Source organism: Emydura macquarii, unplaced genomic scaffold, assembly GCF_026122565.2.
Source record: "Emydura macquarii macquarii isolate MOO-44397 ecotype Brisbane River unplaced genomic scaffold, CSIRO-AGI_Emac_v2 contig_2846, whole genome shotgun sequence".
NCBI classification, from domain to species: domain Eukaryota; kingdom Metazoa; phylum Chordata; order Testudines; family Chelidae; genus Emydura; species Emydura macquarii.
The window spans coordinates 4,377,507-4,400,225 of record NW_027132983.1 but is presented as its reverse complement, the minus strand read 5'-3'; the positions used below and the strand labels follow the sequence as shown (position 1 = coordinate 4,400,225).

The window sequence follows — 22,719 nt, the reverse complement described above, 5'->3', positions numbered from 1 at the left end:
AACAACAACTTTGATTTCAATGTTCACAATTTTGAAGTTTTAGAACTTTCAAATCAAATAATCATTTCTGCTGCAAAATGGGAAAATCTTTCAAACTCCCAGTCCCTTTGTACTTTTAACATGACTCATAAATTTACATTTCTGTGAAGGTATGTGTAGGAGTGAAAGCACTTATGTATTATCAAGGAATCTGACATAATCCCAAGAAGTTACTACTTATAGAAAAAAATAAAAAAGTGTTCCCATTCTTTTCTCTATATGTGCAAAGTGTAACCTATTCTATTAGCCTAATTTTTTTTAAAAGTTGCATTTAGCATTTTAAAATATATTTTTAAATCTTTACTTATCACTCAGCTTTAAAAACAGCCATGACATTCCTTGAGGTTTCCAATGTCCAGAAATCAATTTGGAATGGAAAACTTTACTATGTACCTTCTTTTCCATCTTAGGCAACAGTCAACCTGAAAATTCTCTCTAGTATATAGATTCACACAGAGACCCTTTCAATCAGAGTAATCAATGAATTAGCCTCACCTTGCAGTTATGAAACTTCTCTCCTTACATTTCTCATATCTATCATTTTCTTTAATTCAGTCTCATGTTTATCTTCATATCTTTTCTTATCCTTCATTCCCCTGTTCCCCCCATATTTTCTCACCACTATCACTTTTCTCCTTACCACTGAATGCAGGCTGACAGAACAAATGACATTTAGATACATCAGAGGAAGAGTAGAATGTAATATTGCTAATTAAAGAGAAAATTAGAGGTAAGTGATTTTTTTTTAATCCATTAGATTTCTTTTCTGTCAGTAAGAAAGTGGGTCAGCCTTGTAAAGAAAATAAAACTACCTCAACAATTTGCTTATTAGATTATATGTAATAGTTAAAGATTACAGGGCTAATTAATTCTTTACTTTCTTACTCAGGCCATTCTGTTTTCCAGGGTGCTTAACACTCAAAAATTAGTCTGTCCTTGAACATGCAGCATTGTTTGAGTCATTTCAAATGGATAATGCCTTTATTAAGCCATGCATGGTGAGCCAAATGCAGCTCACTACAAAAATAGATGCACATCTACCTATAGCAGCAATCAAATAGTGGGCAGAAATTGGGGATAAAGCCAAGAACATCAACTACAGAGGTGTAAAACCATGAGCCACTCAAATGCAGATGCCCACCGCTGAACTCATTTTGTACAAGTGGTAAAAGCATAAATAAATTAGTTCCATTCTTGACTTTTTTTTTTTTTTTTTTTGAAAGGGGGTGGTTATGAAAAAAAGACTAGCACTGAACAGAGGTTGTAAAAGGAAGCTAGTCTAATGAAGATAATTCAGCTTTTAACATGTGGCTCTAATTAGAACATTGAGTCTAAGGGAAAACCAAGCAATGTGCAAAATAAAATTTTGACATATGGGTCAATACTATCTGAAAGTTGAGGAGCATTTCCAAACTCCTGGAATCCTTGGTTTGGGTCAGATCAGAAATTCCACAACAGCTAGTAGTATGCATCCTTTGGTCTCGGGAGACCATGGGTATGCGCCCAGAGAGGTAAAAAAATTGCTCAATTGGTTTTATGGCAGCCACAACTGTGGCTGAAGAGACCCACTCAAGAGAGACAATCTGTGCTGCATTTGTCACATTTAAAGGTAGTGTTTCGACCTTTTGGGCTCTAGCTTCTGCAAGATCTTTTCCTCCTCTGCTAAGATGGACTGCTTCCTCTTATAGCTTTGGAGACCTTTATTGAACTCGTTTCCAAAAGGCTAGTGTCCTGATATTTGGAGACTTCTTCATCCATCCTCAGACAAGAAAGTGCTGAATTAAACAAATTACTTTTGAAAAAGACACACATTTTGTTAAGTGTGAATTTTGACTGTAAGTTATGATAGGTGTCTTTAATGAAACCATTTCACCAGTCTCTAGTGAAGATATACAAGATTGAAAAATATTTCCTATTTGAGTTGTGACTGTTCATATTGGTAGCAATGTCAAGCCAATATGTGCAGATGATGAAGCTGCCTTTTACTTCGACATATGAAACAAATGAAATTATCACAAATATTCCAATCTAAAAGTGAAAACTGATTATGTGCTGTATAAAGCAGAACCTGCTGTTCTGCACTAAAGATATAGTATTCTGTCACTGCTTTCATACAATCCAGGAATTCTCCATTTTGACCAATGCATTGCAATGAACATACACCTTCCGTGGGCACTCTACTGTGAAACATAAACCATTTCTTGAGAAGTTACAGCTAATTCAAAACCCATCAGTGTGGAAAGATTGAGAAAGTGGATAAAATAATAAGACTGATGGCGGGAAGACATGGCAATGGTTTAACAAAGGAGATAAACTCAATGTATGGAGGGGATGCTTTAGCGTAGTATAAAGCAGATTAGAGCTAGGAGTATAACTAAAATTAAGAAAGCAATAATTGAAGCAAGCCTCCTTAGAGCGATATGCAGTAGGCTGTGAAATAGGTTCCCAAGAGAAATGGAGGAAATATCATTATTTCAAGTACAAATAAAAAATTGAAAAAGGAAGGTTTGGGGGGGAATCCTGTATTGTTGTTAGTGGAATGCACTGGATAACCTTAGAACTTTTCTCCATCTCTTACTTGAATGATTCACAAAGAAATCGTGACTACAGTTCTGATTCCTGGGCACCTTGTTACCTTTATTCTGACATTAAGTACAATCCATTTATTCTCCCTCATTGCTTTCTATCTCCTAATTACATTTTAATCCACGACAGAATTTAACCTTCCATCCTGTGATTACTATGTTTCCTTGAGAACCTCTTGTAAGGGTCTTGATCCAAAGGTTTTTTAAAAAAATCTAGATTATATCCACTGGTGGCTCTTTCTACTGCTTGTTTGTCAGCTGTCAAATATATTCAAAAGGAGACTTGATTTACACTTGAAAAAAATTATGCTGGTTTATCCATTTTTTTTAAATCATCCCTTATGGGGCACTTGGTGGCTTGGGACTGTGTGCATTTCACTTCTCGGTCATGAGCCCAAGTTGGTGATATTTTCTGAATTATAGACTCAAAGCCAGGTCCTAGGGGATTACAGCAAAAGATCCCCACCACAACCAACACCTTTGTTAGCAATTTTAGCATAGGTTCTAAAGACTTAATGAACCACACTGATTAAACTAGCCCTTCACTTCAGGAGGAGTATCTCTCTAGGTCAGCGTGGAAGAACATGCATTGCCTGTGTGCTGTACCTCTTCTGTGGATAACTAGAGAACTTGAGTCTCAATTAAGCACCCCTCCCAAACATTCAAGTCACTTTTTAATCTAGCTGCATACTAATTGTAAATCTTCCCTCAGTAATTTTCCATGCAGCAGGTATAAGGTTTACTAGTCCAGAATACCCAGGAAAGAGTGGGTGTGCATCTCTTGAGTGTCTCCCATATATAAAGTGAGGAAAAGCTTTGCTGCACACACAATTGCTCTTGTGGTTCTGCACAGCAGTAGTTCTCCCCCTGTGGCACAGACCGCAGCATAGAACTGAATATGAATGATTATTTATGTGCTGCTGCATGCAGCTCTAGGAAACTTACTGCTGTGCAGGGCAAGCCTGCCAACGTTGAAACACTTTATGATCATCCTGCTTGTTTGAGCTGGAGAGAATGGTAGGACATCATCAAATGTTATTCCTTTGGTTCGTCATCAGATAAAAATATGAGCTAAATTAGTCTGAAGTTGCACCCAGTAAATTTCTGTGTTTATTTGTCATGCTTCAGCTTAAGAGTTTTGTTCTTAATGTCAGTGTAAGTTATTGTTAGGGATAGTTTCAAGATCTCTTTTCCCTATCGTATTCCCATACAGCATTACTTATAGCCTGGTATGATATTCAAATATTAACTCTGAGCTGAAGAAAATCAGAACATTTTCATCAGAACAGTTTTCCAATGGAAAACGACATGTTGAAACACATTTTTATGAAATCATATCAACTTTGAACAAAATTCTGTTCAGAAAAAAATTGGAAAAAATAAAAAATGTCAAAAAGTCCCTTTCCAACATTTTCAGAATGAGACGTTTCAATTTCTCATTTCAAAAATCACTTCATTTCACATAAAAATAAAAGTGTTTCAACTGATCCCTCTCCACCCCTTTCTTATTCATTTAATGAAAAAATTTAAAGATTTTTTTAAAATTGGTTTCTCATCCCTATTCAGGTTGAGCTTTACTTTGAAATATCAAGTTTTTCATGGGATAGAAAAATTATTTTCCAGCTAGCTCTACTCTGAACAACAGAGATTAAAGCCTGTTGATTTATGCAGGAATCCTTAACATTCAAGGTTTGTGGGTTCTCACTTGTACTAAGTCCCACATGAAAGTAATTAAAAATAAATCACTGCAATTTTTTCAATCCACGTTTTTTGAAGTGATAGCAAACATTGATCATATCCATAGCTAAGGTATGTGCTTTTTGTTTAGTCTATTGATTTAATTAGACAAGAAGATGACACTCTAATCTTGGCTGCTGTGATACAGCAGTAAAGCAAATAAATTGTATGTTCTGTTTTCAGTAGTCCAACTATTTTCTATAAAAAAATCTTCACCTGGAAATAATTTGGGTGTTTAACTTGCACAGCATTGCTGTTTACCATAAATGACCTGAATAATGTCCTGAAAAAGAAATACTACAGCTGCAAGCTCCTATTAAAAAGTAAATAAAAGCTACATTTCTCATTTGTTTTTAATCTGTTCATTCTCAAGGATTGTTATTTACAAAAAAGGCCCCAAAAAAGTACACTTTCTTGAGCAATTTCTAAATAAACCCAAGGATTGAACAAAAACACTGGTTTCATCAGCATTATTTTTTTCTTTCAAATGTACCTTACCAAATTTCTATTTATGAACAAAACTTAAGCAGCCTACCCATTTTTTAAAATGGATAAAGTGCATCTTCAAGGACTACCAGAAGCATCAAACTCTGTGCTCACAATCTGAAGCCAGAGGCTATGCCTATGAGTCAAGCAGGACATGTAGAAACATGCCTGTGGACAGGGGGATTCCAAGTGCTTTTCCATGCCCATGTGCTGTGAGCTCGTATTTGGGACAAGTTACATGGCAAAGGATATAAAAGGCAGCTTTACCATCTCCATTTTGTCTTCATTCCTGCTTCTTGCCTGTGGATCAACTTTTCTACATCTAAAGCTTTGAACAAAGGATTTACAGTCCCATCCAGGTACTGGATGCGATCCAGAGAACCGTACAAGCCAGAAAACTCATCAATATTGCTAAGAATCTGCTATATAGACTGTAAAGTCATATGTATGTATCTGATTACTTTGATCATTTAACATCTCTCTTTGTTTGCTTCTTTTCTTTTATAATAAACCTTTAATTTTAGATACTAAAGGATTGGCTGGCAGCGTGGCTTTTTGGGTAAGATCCAAACCTGTATTAATCTAGTAATATGGCTGATCCTTTAGGGATCAGAAGAACATTTTGTAAAGGCAATAGAGTTTTAGGTAACTTCTCTCTTTACTGGACCTAGGTACTGATTGGGAGCCAGAGACTGAAATGCAATAAAGGGGGCTGAGAGATTTCTTTGGTGAATCTAACTTCAGTGTTAGTCACCAGTTTTAGGAGAATCTGCTCTCTCTTTTGCAGCCTGCTCTGATCTTCGCATTTTCAGGTGGGCTACCCTAAGCACATACAGGTCACATGCTATATAAATAGAAATGGTAGATGTGCAAAGAATTATAACTCTCACAAAATTAACATATAAACGTTCGATGTCCTTTTATCATTAAAGCAAATAAAGATATTCTACATATTGCACTGAGGATTCAATTGAACAAGCAATAGACTAATTTCATCTCAGTTGTGGATTTCAGTTCAGTTTAGGACTTACCAATAATATCAATTTGCCTCATGTAGCAAAATCTTAGTAGAAGGCAAAAACCCATCCACATGCCAAGCGCCTCAATAGCACCAGAAAGTTTGTTCAAAATGACAGTGGTTGGATCTTCTGTGAAATCTCTCATGAGAAAAAAAAATGTGAAGACCAAACCCTAATAACTTTATCTCCATAAAATGCATCAGAACAGAATATTGTAATGCACTATATGTTAAACACAATAATAATATATTAGTCAAAAATTTCAAGATAATTTTGTTTTAGGAAAAGAAACTAGATTTCCTCTTCATGCTATATGGAACAAAAGTGTATCAAATCAAAACCTGGGCAATTCCTCATAGATGGAGTTTGTGTGTTGAAGGGAAAATACAACCTTTATTATGTCCAAAGAAAACAATCCTTAATGTTTGAGACTAAAGGCATTAAAAAAAATGTGTTGCTTTCAAAAATTAGCCTGATAGGAGTCTGCAGTCCTTTTGGATATACACCTTAAATCGTCCTCCTAACTTGATCTTGCAATTTATTAAAGGAGTTAATTCAATAGACATTCATTAAACAAAATGTTTATGCTTGCACATGCCGCTATTGCTATGGCAGTGGAATGGATTCAACAAACAGAGTTTAACAGAGAAACAGCTTTAAAAATCTTGTTAGAATACTACATGGAAATATCCAGGAGAGAAAAAGCAGTTACGTTGTTTCTGATCTGTGAAAGCTCTGAGAACCTCCTAGGCTATTCTCTGAAGTAGCAAGGTAATGCCTCAATAGGCAAGCCAAGGCTGTCCTCTTTCAGTCTAAGAGAAGGAATCCTTCCATGAAAAGGAGAAATTTTAAGGCTATACGACTATTCTACAACACAAAGTACATAACGAAGGCAACACCTTCATGCTGTGATGCACCTTGAATGAAAACTACTTCCGTTAAGTTTTCAGTAAGCCTCCTTACCTGTACATGCAGCTGTTTGCATGCCCAAAATCCTAGACTTTAGAATGAGCTAGTAGGTGAGCACTCTATTTTCTTAAACCTTCAGAGAGATTCAGGTTTAGTTTTAGTTCCAAGCCTTTTTTAAATCTATCTGAACCATTTCACCTGTCCCTAAATAGAATCATTCAAATTCTAAGTGAAAGGCTTCTGATTGCTAACTTGGAAAGCTAACATTAGTTTCCCAGTTCACCAGAGACAAACATTGAATTCTGAATTTTACAAGCCTTTGTGCTAAATCATTGTGAATACCAATGCCTTATGATATAATGGAATTTCCTTATTAACAAATCCAGCTAAACTTTAATGAGAATACTATAAAATTATATTCACTAGGCTCCACTAATCTAAAGCTAATGTCAGTTCACTGATTCATGCAAACAGCTCATTTAAATCAATGGGAGACATGGCTACATATCCAGGGCAGAATTTGGCCCTTGCAGCATTATTTCTCAAGGAATACTAGTTTTAGAATAAGACATTTTCCAGCATTTTATGGATACTCAATCTGTCAGTGGTGATGTGAACTTCCAGTTCATCTTTGAAGGCCAAGTTTTTTACTAGTATGTTTGCTTAGAAACAATCCATGTTGTATTTATGGAATTGAACTGCAAATGTGTGGACTGAACAACCTAGTCAAAATGTTTTGAAGTGTCTATTAGTAGTAGTTACTATATTACAGTAGCACCCTCATGTTGCTAAGTGTTGTTCTTACAAAAAGGAAGACAATGAAGCTGAAGCATTTACAATCCTAGAAGACATGCAACATTTGAAGAGGTAAGGAAACTAAAACATATATTGTTGAAGTTGATTGTATTTGTAATTTTTACATACCTGCTCCTTAATACTTGGTCAATTTCTTGTATGTGTCATGATATAAGTGGGTGCAGAGGAGGTACTAGAAGGAGCAGAGGGACTCATTTTGGGGATGGGGTTTCATATGCATAAGGGGCAGAATGAAAGTAAGCATGAAGATGACAGCTGGCAGGAATGAAGGTGTGCATTCAAATTTCTGTAGGCTGAGCTGAAGAGTTTCCAACTCCAGAGCACTACTAACTGTTCACAGAAATTAAAAGCACAGTTACTGGAGGTCATATTTAGACAGGCATTAAGCTTCTTCCCACTCTCTAACCATTGCGGCAAGCTTTGAAGCTGCAGCAGCTATTTGAATGTACATTTCCATAATCCTACAAGACAAAAGCTTCAGCCCTGAGCCCGGCACCAAACAGCAACATACTTAATTTATGTACATTTTCTTCTCTTCCACTCCCTTAAGATCCCTCTAGTTCTTTTCAGATTTTTTTAGTTGGCATGTTAGAATACTAGGAAACCGAGTTTGAACTAAAATTCTCCATGATTGTAAAAATGTGTGATTAAACAGGTGTCAGCAAATATTTAATGGAGCGTAAGTTGAGAAGCAGATGGTGAGATCTATGGAGTTCAAGTGGCTGTGTTACACTAAAAAGCAAGTTTGAGTAAAAAAAGTTTTGTGCTGGAAATATTAGCTACTTCAAGAAGACTTTAAGCAAATGTAAAAAAAACCTCTTACCTGAAAACGCTGTTATTCAGTAGGTTTATCATCAAGTTTGAAATAGAGGTATCTGTGCTGTCAATGTCACGCCATTCTAGAAAATTTTACTTCATTTTGCTCTTGTGGATGTGACAGAACACTGCTCTTAACATCAGTGTTCCCAAAGAAAATAGTGTACATCATAGTTGGAAAACATCTGACTAAAAACAACGAACACTGACAAACATTGTGGACAACACCCATCTCATAAAGCTATGACAATGCTGACAAATAACATGGTCATTCTAAACTCAGGACTATGAACATTTGATTGCACCCTGCATCATCACATATTCCATGTTGTGCATGGAACCGAGAGACTGAAGACATGAATTCTAGACCTGACTGCCACTCGGTAAGTCAATTCTCTGTGCTCAGCTTTCCCACATATAAAATGGAGCTATTTAACTATCATTGTGAAATGCTTTGAGACCTACAGACGACAAGTGCAACATAAGTATTCATTGTTTGTATATGGAGTGATTTCTCTCTCTACATCTATGGCACTCCAATAATATTTCTTCCCATTTGGACTTGTTTTCATGCTTTTTAATCATGAAAATGGTTGTAACAATATTGGAAATAGCAGGTTCAAATTCAGGACTATACCCTAAAGCAACAAGAAAGCAGAAAAGATCACGATTGGTCACTGTGGGCTCCAACATTTAGTAGTCAGGGAATACAGTCTAGATTTCATGATCAATACCTTGAAGAAAGAGTTACCTATTCCCCAAAACAATCTCTATTTTATTAAGGGTGTGATTACAAGCTGCCTCACAATCACATGGGTAGAAGCACAAGAATATAAAACATATCCCCAAACCCCAGCATGAGCTACCAGCATTGCTGGTCTGGACATGGGAGAAAAGAGAGCAGCAGCGGAGGGCTGCTACTCCCTGCCTGCATAGCTTTGCAAGCAGTGGGCAGAGCCCTGGGGTTCCATCTTCTCAGTGCACCAGCCAGCACAGCTGAGCACGTGATGAAAGGAAAGTGAACTGTGCCAGCCTGCACTTGTACAGCTTACTTCTCATGGGTGTAGTTTGGAGGGGGAGAGGAAAGGGAAAGGGAAGAGGGAGATTGCCCCCCCCCCCCAAACTGCAAGCCTCAGACAGACACAAAATTCCCCCTCCTTCACCCCTCCCCCAAGCATGGCCCCATTGGCCTGACTGGAACAGCCCCCCACATATAATGTCAAACTATGCCTATGGTACTTCCCCTCTCCGGAGCAATGGGTAGCCAGGACCAAACTGTGACCCTAGTCTGCTCCTACAGCAGCACAACTCAGGGCTTGTAGTAACTCCCTGATCTAACCCTGAAGCGCACACTTACATACAGATGTTAAAGAGCACAAACAAGTTATTAGCTGGATCCTTTTGATCTCACATTTTCATGATAAAATCCTAGCAGCTACCTCCAGCCATGTGTACTAGGTTGCATCCTGATTCATAATGTATTCCGTATTCTGCATGGAACTGAGATCCTCTAGTCTCACTCTCAAATTTATTCCAAGTAATGTGATTTTGGCCACTGCTGCAGCTAGTCTTGTCAAAATGTCAAAAGCTGCTGTTCTGTCACAGTTTGGGGAATGCAAAATACAGCCTCGCACAATGCCCTGTATCCCAAGGGAAGAGGCACTAAACTGGAATTCAGACAACATGAGTTCTAGGCCTGGCTCTTCCACTCACCACTATTATGAAACAAGTCTTCTCACTACCTTACAGGAGTAACTATTAGTCACCCATTTTATAGATGAGATAACTAAGAGCTTGCATGATGTCACTCCAGGCTTAGCTGGGAATAGAACAGCTGGCTTTAGTGTAACAAAACTAAGTCTCATCCCATTGCCACACAATCTTTCAGAAAGAACATGCCTGCAGATGAGGTGTTTCTGTAACCCATGCCAACCAGATTATGTCTCCATCACCCTCTACCGGCTAGATCACACACACACACAGGTTTACGACTTGGCTGCTACTTCCATGCTGAGAGATCTAGTTCTTTAGTTCTACTGTTAGAGGCTTATGCTTTTATATCCAGAAGTCCCCAGTTAAGATGACTCAAATATGAGCATTGTTACATTTGACAATTCTATCTGTCACCATTAGATGACACACAGTTCCCCGAGCCAGGAAAAGAAACCAAGAATCCTGATAACCAGAGTTCTAGTGCTGTGCCATAAACACATGTGTAATCCACATGCAAAATAGGTGTGGTCTCCCTGGATAGGCTAATTTACACAGAAGATAACAGCCTACTTCCCCCTCAATCTCACAGCTGAAATTGAAGCTTTTGCTGTGGATTCAAAGACTGAATTATTCCTTATATATATTTCATAATGTAAGGACCCTGGCAAAGTTGTTTGAATGATTTTATATTGCAAAATATTAGTTTAGCAATGAAATTGGGTGTTGTGTTAATATTTGTTTACTGTTGCATTTTTAGTGAGAGAATTTTGGTTAACAGAATCTATCATTTTAAGAACAGCATGAAATTTCTTTCAGTATACTTGAGGTGGAGAGCAATGCCTGGTAGATGATGTCGATGTATCAAGAAACTGGAAGACTGATCCAAAAAGATCAGCACTTGATTTCATAAATGTGTTTCCAGAAAGCAAGTCTCATTCTGCAGTATTTTTAAAAAAATACTTATGGGGAACTTCATATCTCAGGACAATGTTAAGGATCTAAAGAGTCTTTCACCTGTAGGTCTCCAGTTAGAATTGGGCCCAGCAGCATTAAAATTTGTTCCCACCTAATAGATGTCTATTGGCCCCTATATGAGGTGATTTTAGAGAGTCCCAGTTCTAGGAGGAGTCCAAAAGCCAGAAGACAGACAAAAAAACCAAAACAAAACACTACACAATACATTTATTGAAAATCTCATGGGTTTTATACCAATCTCCTGGTTTGGGGGTGGGGGAGAAAGGGAACATTGCCTCAGGATTTTTCATCTTTCAGGCTTTGCCATACTGCTAAACCACAAGGGCAGGGCTAAATAGGCCTGTAATCAAGATGGAGAAGGCTCATCACAGAGCTACTGTAGTACTACACAGAGATACTGACTTATTTATGTGCAGAGGTCATTGCCTTAATGTAGAAGTTTATTTCAAAACTACTTAAAAAAAATCTGAGCATGTAAAGAATTAAAATGGAGACCAGATATTTCACAAAAACATTATAAAAAGTTTTACACTATACTTTGTAGGACTTCTTAGGAAGTTCTGCACAGAGCATCCATGGAAAATGAAAAGTTGGCTCCTACAATCTGCATATAAATAGCTGTTACGCTTGTTAAGGTCTTAACTCAGTGAATGACCAATGTATTTGAAGGTTAATAAATAATAAAATTCTGAGTAACGTTAAGTGATTCAGAAAACAAATAGCGTTTTTGAAGGTACCACACTTTCAGCCTTGGAAACTTCCCCACAATACCTCAACCTGGAACCAAACGGACTAGCTCAAGGATGGAAATATAGCTACCTCTCTCAAGCAACTTTATTATGACTGCCTAAAAAGGGCAATTTAAAATGCCTTTATCTATGCTATGCTAACTATATAATGACTGTCTATAACCACTGCATAAGGTAGAAAACAGTTACTAAACATGTGTGTGTGTGTGTGTGGGGGGAGGGGGGGGGGGACACGGACACTAGCTTATTAAAAATGGGTGGGCGTTCTTAATGGCATATGAAAATTGTTTATTATTAGGCTAAAAAACTGAGTGTCCAAGGCCCAGATTTTTTTTAAAAGGTATTTAAGTGTCTAACTACCAGTTATTTCAATGGGAGTTAGTCACCTAAATACCTTTAAAAATCTGTGCCTAAGTGACATACACAGTACAAGGCCCATCAGTTTTTCAGTGGAATGTGTGCTCTTTAAAATTCTATCCATAAGTCCCTAATTTGCTATTACTTGCCTTCTGCAAACTTTAGACTGTAGCGCATACCAAAAGAAAAGAAAGTATACGCTCATTTAAATGCTATGAAGTTCATATTTCAATGTGCATGGTAAGACGACATTCTAGAGAAGCAAGTCACTCATAAGTCACAACGTATACGAAATTACAGAAAAGTGATAGCTTTTTAAAAAAAAAGTCAACTGTAAAAAGAGCAAAAGGAGTTTTCTTCTCACTCCATAACTGAAGGTTTCCATACAAAAAAGTACAACTAAGTTGAAGTTGCCTGAGAACAGCTTTACCTGCACTGACATTTCGTCAAAGACAAATAACAGAGGTTTAAATATGATCCCACGCTGAGTGGTTAGTACCTGCTATTCCAAATGCAAAGTTAATTACTGTAATTAAGGTACCTTTATACACTATCTTGAGAAAATAATGCACACTAAATTACCCAAGGATTTTGCACTAAAAAGCAGGAATCTACTGCATATTAGAATAACTCAAATTACTCTAATTTGAAGTCCAGCTTTTTATTTAGTATAAGGAGAAGAAGCATGATAGCACTTTAAGGTAGAAAAAAGGCTTCCGTTGGAACATACATTAACATAAATCAAATATTGTTACTGTTATAATGGTATCACCTATTTTTATCATTCATTTATGTATTTATATATCTAGGCTTACATTTCATAAGCTGATAAAGAAGCAGCAACAGTAACGTGAGTCTACTGATCCAAAGCAAAATGTCATTGTCAAGCTCTATACCTTAGCTCTCCAACTCATTCATCATTCCTTGACCTTAGAATGATGCATAAGTAGGGTAGCCAGAAGTCACATCTGCCTATCTTAACCTGTAGGGAAAGCGGAGATATAGGACACAACAAAGTTATTCTAGTTTTGTTACTACTAAAATTACTCCAAATCATTTCTAGCATAATGCTAGGATCTTCCCAAAAGATAGATGCAACAAAGTTGAATCAGCTGCCTGTGTCCAGAGGCAGGCATCTTGAAAGTAGATATATTAGTCAAAATGTTTTAACAATGCCTTTAGATTAGAACTAACAAACTTGCCATGTACCTAGACAGTGATGTTAGACAAGGACACAATACAATGTGCATGGAGAGTAGGGGATTCTTCTTTAGCTTACACCTATTTATCGGCTCCTAGTAGTTGGTTTTTTCCTTACTAGTACACCCACTCATTAGAGCCCTCACAATCTTAGTTTCACCTTAGTCTCAGTGGGTCAAATCTGAGGAACTGTGTAAGGCAGTTTAAGATACTTATCAGTAGGTAGTTATAGTCTAACTTGATGAAGGTGTAAATTACACCAATTTGGACTTGTTCCTGAGCTTGCTTTTTATCTTTTAAAAGAAAATACCAATGTCAGTCCACACACATTATGGAATAACCAATAGCCAAAATTTCTGCTCTTCATTCTAAGCTGTACGAGAGTTCTATATACCCTAAACCAACTTTGAAATGTATAAAGCTTTTTTTAAAGAAAATATCACAAACATGAAAATACCCATCAGAATTTTGCAAAAAGGAATATTTTCTTCCCACAGCTGAGAAGTTCTGTTTAAGGTTTCATTCCTGAGTGTTTTTTTATGACCAAAGTTACATAATTATGAATCCTGTTTCTCAACTGTTAAGTGGCCAGTTTTAATTAAAGTTTCACCAATGGTAATTCTCTGATATAGTGCCCATTGATCAATGTCTAAATGCTTTTCCATGGATCCTAAAGAAATGTAGCATAACCTATGACAAGTGCAAATGGATAGAGCCCAACATTTAAATCACTGGAGTATTGAGTTACTGCATAAGTAACAAATGAGCATCAAGTATATCATATGAAATACATTTATTTGAGAAAATATGGGTATTAAATATTTTAAGATATACAAGATGGCTTTCTACAGTGGTGCTGAAGAAAGTTTTCATTATCCCACATTTGAATCTCTGTCAAATCCGCTTCTACACTAACCCATTCCCCCAATATTTTAGCAGTCAAGTAATAAATATTGTACCTAATGCAACCAATGAACATCTGGAATTGTATTTGGACATATTCAAACAATAGCAAAGCATCCAATGTGTGCAAATCCAAACGTAGACAAGCACAGAAAGTCATTACAAAAAAACTATACTGCAAAAAAGTAAGCTTTCATCTCACAGGCAGAAACCTCAGATAGTGTTGTAATACTGCAGCAACAGAAGAAGGAAAACCACTTGAAATATATTTCTATTATTAGTTAGGTAATGGGATCAGATTGTCAAAGCAGAAAACACATCTGTTGCACAGTTTGGGCCTGCAGGAGATTTACAGAACAGTCAAGTAACTTCACACAGCAGGATTTTTGCAGATTGGAAGAAAAAAGGTGCCTACTCAACTCTCCTCCTCAACCCTGTTTCTTGCATCCTTCTGTTTGTCCAATACCCTGTAGAAGTGATGGGGAGAGAGAAAGGAGGCAGAAAGGATTCAGTGTGAGGTCTTGGGAGAGGACAGGATGACAACATGCAATGGACCTATTGAGAGGGGTAGCCCTGAAATATGGGTGCGCGTAGCCAGCCCGTTGTCAGTTTCACTTGCCCATTTGGGTTTGGGGCCCTCTTGCAGTACCAGAGTCTGCAAGGATTATGAAAACTGGGACAATTCATGTTTTTTTTTTTTTTTTTTTTTTTTTTTAAGACTGACACTCCTGAAAACAGGGATAGTCATTTTTTCAGGGACACAAAGCATATGACCATTCTAACAATTTTATAAATGTTATCTGCATCTTTGTGAGCCAGATATTGTATTCTAATGTCAACGGGAAAGTTACCAAGCTTCCCTCCAGCAGCTGTAATCAATGGAAGGTGATTACTGCAAATTCTGGAACAAGAAAACAATTCCAAAAAGGCACCACTCCCTGGGGATTTTTGCATATGCTAGCTTAGACCACTTTCCAGGGCCAAGGAGACAAAGAATGGCTTTTAGTATAAAGATTGAGCTTAAATTGATTGAGGAGGTTCTTGATCTACAAATTGCCATGAACCTTTAACCAAAACTGCAAATTCCACTGGAAGGATGAGGAAGGACATTGAAATGTATCAGACACCCATGTGGAAGATGGGTGACTTCTTGTAAGCTTAATATGCATTTAGACCTTTGATTATTTTATATTTTTTGCTGTAATGTTCCACCCTGAAATAAAACATACTTTGGTTTGTGCAGGCTGTCTGGTCACTGATAAATCCACTACCATTGTCCCTGGAGGAAGAGGGTAAAGATGCAGCTACTGAGTTAAGGTTAGACCTTTGGGATCATCACAGTGACTCTTCTGGGGAGTACAAACCTAAATCCCCAGTCAGGAGGGAGAGGGATGTAGGCACCTGCCTGAAGATAGATGGAGCCCAGTTGTTCAGAGAGCTTCCTGTTCCTGTGACTGGCTTAAGTAGGGCCAATCAGCTGATCCAAGACTCTGCCAATAGGAACTCAAGGGTGGAGCCACTAACTAGAAATGGGCTTCATGCCTTCCAGGTAAGCAAGCATTAACAAGCTGCCAGGTGGAGAGTTGGAGTGTGTCCGCTCCTATAAACCCTGCAAAGTTGGGTTCGAGACCCGTGGCGATGACACAAAGAGTCTGATTTTTCTTCAGTGGTGAGAGCTTTGTATATAACTAAGAAAATCATTGATGGAAGGTACCCCTCCATTCACCCTCAGCTGCTAGTCACTACAGACAAGTTAGAGAATGGTTAACTTGATGGCAAGATCAGAAGTATTTCTGTTCATAATATAACAAATATTGTTATCATATAGGAGGGGAAATTAGTCACAAGAAAGAACTCTATCCTTGAGCCTGAAAAAGGTTTTAACAAATGGTTATATCATTGCACAATATCACTATACAAACGAAAGTGACGCATTCCTTTTGGTAACTGTGCATATTGTATTTTTGGCACTTGTGTGACTTCCTTATACCAAGGGTTAGATTGTGGCCTGTACTGCACAATAGCACAAGGCCCCCTTATGCCTGTGCATCACTTTCAGGGCAGCAGACTCTGCAGTTGCTGCATTCCCATCCACTTCTCTGAGTGGATGGGAAGGGGTTGGAGCCCTAGAACGAACGAACACACACACACACACACCCTGGCAAGAGAGCTACACCAGCACATCAGGGAGCATATGTTGTGCGGGGTATAGACCCAACATAGTTTACTTGCTCCTTGAGGGAGACTGTCTCCCGGGTCAGCACAACAATGTGCTGTCCTTTGTTCTGGGCAGATGTAGGCTACCAATCTAGTCTTAACTAAACAAGTATAAACTAAAATCCAAGACTACCCCATCACATCTGAATTTGATTTACCCAGTGCATGCAATCAGTCTTAAAAAATACAAAGTTTAGAAGGCTTTTTACAGTGTGATAAAACACTGCCAGTATGGTCAAAATATTTATTTTATTCATGGCTAAAAACCATGTTCATTTTTTATTGCAAGGTAGCCAATTGCAGAACGGTCCTATTATTCGGTCAAAGACAGCTCTTAGTGGTTTTAGACCAACTTGTTCACTATAAAATACTAATGTCATTTTTGTAACATCCCAGTGACTAATTATTATGACACTTTAATTTTAATATGATGTTTCTGAACAGCTCCTGTTAAATACACGGATAAAAATTAAGTTATTGTTTTAATAAAATAGTATGTTCAGCCAGTTCAGTGTTTATACTGGAGAGAGTAGTACGTTGAAAAGACAGTTTTACCTTCAGCCCTGTAACAATAACCAAAGACTTTATGGGAGTTAAATCAGTCAGTGTTAATAGTTCATCAAGGAAAAAATTTGAATATGAAACCAGAAGAGATACACCAACAGGCCTTGTGTATCCTGAGAATTTGCCATACTCACAGCCATCAGTGTTCTTGCATGGATGCAAACCTCTAGCATAGACAGGCAAATATACTGTAAGGTATGTACCCATAGTTAACCCTAGTTTCGAGAAAAGTTATACCTCACTGGTGCAAGTCATGCCTTCTGATGGTTCTGCCAGTCTGTACTAGCAGCTTGCTTCAGTGCAACCACACTGGGATATGGCATCTGATGTATTATAGTCCCAGTGTTCACAAGGACCATCATGTAAGAAACCAAAAATGGGATACTTGAGCCATTCACTGATCATTTACAGGATAAAGGTCTTTATGAATAATACTGAACATTTATTTGAATAAAAATGGAATTCATTTTGACAGTATTCACAATCTTCCTTTGTTCATATTCACACAAAGAACTTACTTCTCAAGAACAGTTGTAGACAGTTAATGTGTCATGAATATATAACTGGGATCGTGGGTCTATTTATATATGATTATTATACTCCCCTTCTTAATAAAGCTCAAGATAGTTCTCAAGTCTTTTCAAAAAGCAGAACACAGCCAAACAAATACATGTAAGATAGACAAAAATATCTTTGATTTTACAAATAGTTTAATCTATCTTTAAAAGTGAATGTATCCATATTATTTCCCATACAACAGAAGTCCACCGGAAACATGATGCATGGAACAGCTCTTCCTTGACTCTGCCTGCCTGTATCTCTAAGCTATGTGTGGTGCAGTTGCAGTGTATGGAGAAAATAACATTTATGTTGTTGGGAAAGCATGGTACCCACCACATACTCTGCTTTCCACCTGCCCATCTCGCCCACCACTGCTCTACATTGTTGGGAATGTTAAGGTCCCCTCTGAACTCTGTTAGCCGAGGGATGGAGGTGATAGGGGCATATGGGCCAGAATGTTTAACTTAATATTTGTACAGGTAGCTTTTTTTGCAATAAAAGTTATATAAATTCTGCAATGGGCCATTAACTCATTCACCTGTTTCACAAATACATGGAAATACAATACATCTTTACAAAATACAATAAACATAACACCACTAGCATTGTATTATGGTGGATAGTCATCTTTGAGCCAAAAGCAAGTCACAGAATCAAACTTTTTTTTTTTTTTGGTTTTTTTTGTTTGTTTGTTTTTTAAAAGAAAACCGATGCTACCTAGCAGGCTGCCAGCTCAAACCAAGGCAGCAGGCTTATTCACTCATTTGCTAATAGAAACCAAAGGAAAGTTAAAAGGTCATAGTGTGTTCAAGTCAAATAATTTGTTAGAATAGAACAAAGGAGAATGTTATCACATTACCTTTTACGAGGCATATGTCAAATAATTACATTTGCTCTAAATGCTAGAAAACTAGTGAAATGTTAGTGCTATGGTGTTCACTCATCTAAAACTTGTTGATTTACATTGTACTTAGTTACCCTAGATCAAATGGATGTATTAGCATTTAGATGCAAGTTCACTTAATATGTAAAACTTCATGAAAAATGAATGAAGGATTGTTTCTGGCTCTCACATTGTGTTTACATTATGTTTAGCCCTTGGAGATTGGAGCCTCAGACGTATAAATGAAAAGTTGTTAATTTCAAAGCAAAGGCCATTAAGCAACAATGGATTCACAGACCCAGTCTGCATTTCCTAATCTTCATCAAAGGAAGCACCCCCGTGGGTCAAGACACTTTTCAGCATGCATTCTCTGAGCGGGATCTATAAATACTGATTCAAGGGAATGATCCTGATCTGATCTACTTGGATGGTGTCAGTGGCATTCCAAATACAAGACAGAAGTCCCCAGAGCCATTTTGGACAGCTTTGAGAGACTTATGGAGAACTAAGCCAATACAAAAGTTAAAACAATGAGAGTTCTGTAGCACTTTAAAGACTAACAAATTTAATTTTTGTAGGCATAAGCTTTCATGAGACTCAGCTCACTTCGTCAGATGCAGAGGTAGAATGATACAGTAAATAGGAAACATAGATATACAAGTGCATAGAGAATAATGGGGGAGATGGATGAAAACCGGGTACTTGAGGGCTAATGACAGTCATTGAGTAGGAGGTGAGAATGGATGAGCAAAGCAATTTACCTCTTGTAATGAGAGAGCCACCTAAGAGGACTGCCTGTGACTCCATTGTGAGACTAATATAGTGACCCAGGAGTGCACGTGTTACTGGTTTAGTGAAATCTCATTACAGAACATACCACCAAGTGTCTGCCCTGTTTTCTGACAATCTGACGTTAGATTGGCACACTCAGATCTGAGCCCCTGCAGACACTGACAAAAACACTTTGAACAGCCTTGTTTTGCCCAGTACAATCAAGAGGTCATAAACTAATTCTGAATATGCAGCTCTGTTTTTGACTCAGAGTGCAGAACAATTTAACTTCCTAGATTTCGACTTTAATACCTGTTGCCTGCTCATCACCAAGAAATTTCTCTCCAAATACCTTGGAAGACCTATCAACGCCCCTCAGAAACTTTTATTTTATTACCCCATTCTCTTACTCCTGGTTCCTCAGTGAGAGATCACCTCTCAGCTCCATTTTTAGTCATTTCACCATGATTGGGAAGAGTGTGTGAAATGCCTCCTATAAGCAGAAACATGGAACTCAGATAGTTGTGTTCCTTTGAAGAATATGATATACGAAAAGAATTTGAGAAGGTAAGGTACATCAGATTAGTTACCCTGTGTGTCTAATTTGGTATGCTGTCAAATGACTTCTTTTCTGAACTATCTTCATTGGACCTGAATTTTAAAAAACCCTGTCTCTAGAGAAGTTAATAACTTATTCACATACACACTTCAAATAAGTTAATTATAAAAATCAATCTGGCCATGTGAAGCATTTCTAGAGTAGAGACAAGTCACGTGGACAATAACGATCCCCAAGATCATATCAGTAGATAGACCTGATGGATCACTCTTCCACTCTCTTATGTTGTATTGCTTCTCTAACTCAGTAACAAATTGCAGTCAATTCCTTCAAGGGTATATCTTACAGAAATTGCATTACAGAAGATAAAAAGGAGACAAATGACACAAAATATCACAAACTCCAAACCACATTAATCAGATAAGTCATACTTCAAAAAGTGAGTAATGATGCTGGGCTCAGCTTGGAGAACAATGAATATCTGAAAGTAAATTAGAATTTCAAAATGCTAGTTAATATTCTCATTCTTTTTAGAGCTATGTAAACAGATTAAGTAACTTACTTTTTAGAGGATATATTGGACCTTTTTTAAAAGATATGAAAAAAATATCCATATATTTACAGGTACAGGTTTCTATTCACTTGTGACTTACACTTGATGTAGCAACACATTCAGGTTCACAGTGGATCCACTGTGAACAACGAGTTGCAGTGTGCTGTAAATGTAGAACACATAAAAATTGCACTGTGACATACAAGCGCTGGGGGGGAGGGAGGTGGGAAATCAGCTAAAAGGTGCCACTTAGCTTTAGTCACCTATTGAATGCCAATAGCTTAGCTGGTACAGTCCTTAGATATTGGGTCATCTTTCTTATTTTATTAAATGAAATATGAAACAAGTAGTTATAAAGGAAGCACAGACACTGATCTGACTGTGCAGAAATCCAGTTCTCAAGACTTGGAATTGTCTTTGTGCAATAAAGTATTCTTTGCTATCTAATGTTTATTGTTTTAATTATAATTTTTCTCCCTTTCAAACCCACTGCAGACAAATTGGCAGCATAAAGTGAATTATCCCTTCAGTTTCAGAGTGAGTAATAGTCTAATTTATTTGGTTTTGTACTCCAGCTCTGCTATAACACAAAAAGAAAAAAACATGAATAAGGCTGGCAGCAGTACAATCAGCTCACTTGCCTGAGCCCATAATAATATTCTGCATTAATAAACTGAAGAAAAACTTTGAGATTGCTACTATTTTATTGTGTCCTGTGCAAGACTTCAAATAAGTTATTGCAAGCTTGCAGCCTGATCCAGACAAGCTTTAGCATTTGGTGACAAAGATTTTATGGCTCTGCTATTTCAGTGGTTCCTCTTTAAATAAAATACATAAACTTGCTTTGGACAGCAACTGGATAGAGTCTGAAACAAAAAGTACCTTTAGTCATCTTTGATGGGAATGTCTCAACGCCGCAAGGATTTAACCTATTCATAATAAAAAGGAGACCTCCACAGTTGTGGATGTGTAAGTAAGTGCCACTGCCCATCTATATGCAGAGAAAAAAAAATCTGCGCACATACACACACACACCCCCGCCCTCTCAGAAACCATTCAGTGTAAAATATTACGTCAGCATGCTAGTCAGTCAGTCTCGGAGATTTGTTTCAAGATACAAAACCTTTCACCTTCAATGAATCCTACGTGAATGAAAGGGTGGTTCCAGTTTATTTTGTGTTTTGTTGCCCGTAAGAAATGAGTTGATGGTTTCTGAACATTTCTCTTAGGCAAGCCTCTACTTTAGTCAGCACTCGTTGGTTTATCTGATCAGAAGATCCAAGGATTCAACAGCCATAGAAACGAACTTCCACTATAACTTCACTTCTATAAATGGTCCCCCTGGACAAGGTAGACACATGTTGGTGGGGCCATATAGCGCAACCTGAAGTGTTTTTGTTGTTACTTGTATTACAGTAACCCCATATGGGCCCCAGTCATGGATGAAGGTCCCATTCTGATTGACATTGAAAAAACCACAGAGATGGTCCCTGTCCCAGCAAGTACGTGTGTGCACGCCCTTGCCCATAAGCTTGCTATGTAAATAAAAAAGCTTCAGTCTACAGAGCTGGCAATCCAATACATACCACAAAAAAATTAAATTAAAATAAGAATGAGACCAAAAGTAAAAACACCTATGACCTCAGTATCAAACAGATATGCAGTCTTAATAGGATATACAAAATGTGATGCTACCCTGGACATGGAAGTGGTTTTACTGTACTAACTAGAAATAAGGCTTTAATTGGATGGATTCATCTGGAAAACTATCTTTCCAGTGGTTTCAAAAGATACACTGAAACGAGAACAGTGTCAGTGTAACCACATACAATTGTAGCACAACTAACTAAAACAGAGGAAATGAAAGACTTACCTTGAATACACCTGATCTGGATCTCATGCAACAGCATGCAGGCACTAAATGAAAAAAAAAAATTGAATGAGTCAATCTTTGGAGATGCAAATTAGTGATTGAGCAGAATGAATCTAAGACCCAAAGAAATCCGGCCCAGCCATTTAAAAATGTCCAGCTTTACTTGGGTCTAATTTGTTCTATTCCATAATTCATAAAAGCTACCATGTTTTTATCATTTTCCTACTCCACAAACATGAAAGTGAGTCTGAAAAAAAATCTAACACTCATTTCAGTATAACTGAAGTGTGAAAAGACTATGTAGTTATAATAAATGCCAAAATCAAAAACCATTTAAACATGTGGATCCATGTTAAGAATATGTTGTAATTCATAACTGCTCTCTGTGCAGAGCTGAAAGCATTAAGATGAGCCTAGAAATGAGCAGACATCCT

General features: G+C 37.4%; 1 long non-coding RNA gene across 1 annotated transcript in view; it reads right to left on the bottom strand.

Moving 5' to 3' along the window:
• Positions 1-21,325, bottom strand: part of LOC137166381 (uncharacterized) — a 31,764-nt gene extending 10,439 nt beyond the window's left edge. Inside the window, exon 1 of the long non-coding RNA XR_010923673.1 lies at positions 21,295-21,325. This is a non-coding gene — a long non-coding RNA (uncharacterized lncRNA). The remainder of the gene's footprint in view (positions 1-21,294) is intronic.
• Between the last annotated feature and the right edge of the window lie 1,394 nt (positions 21,326-22,719).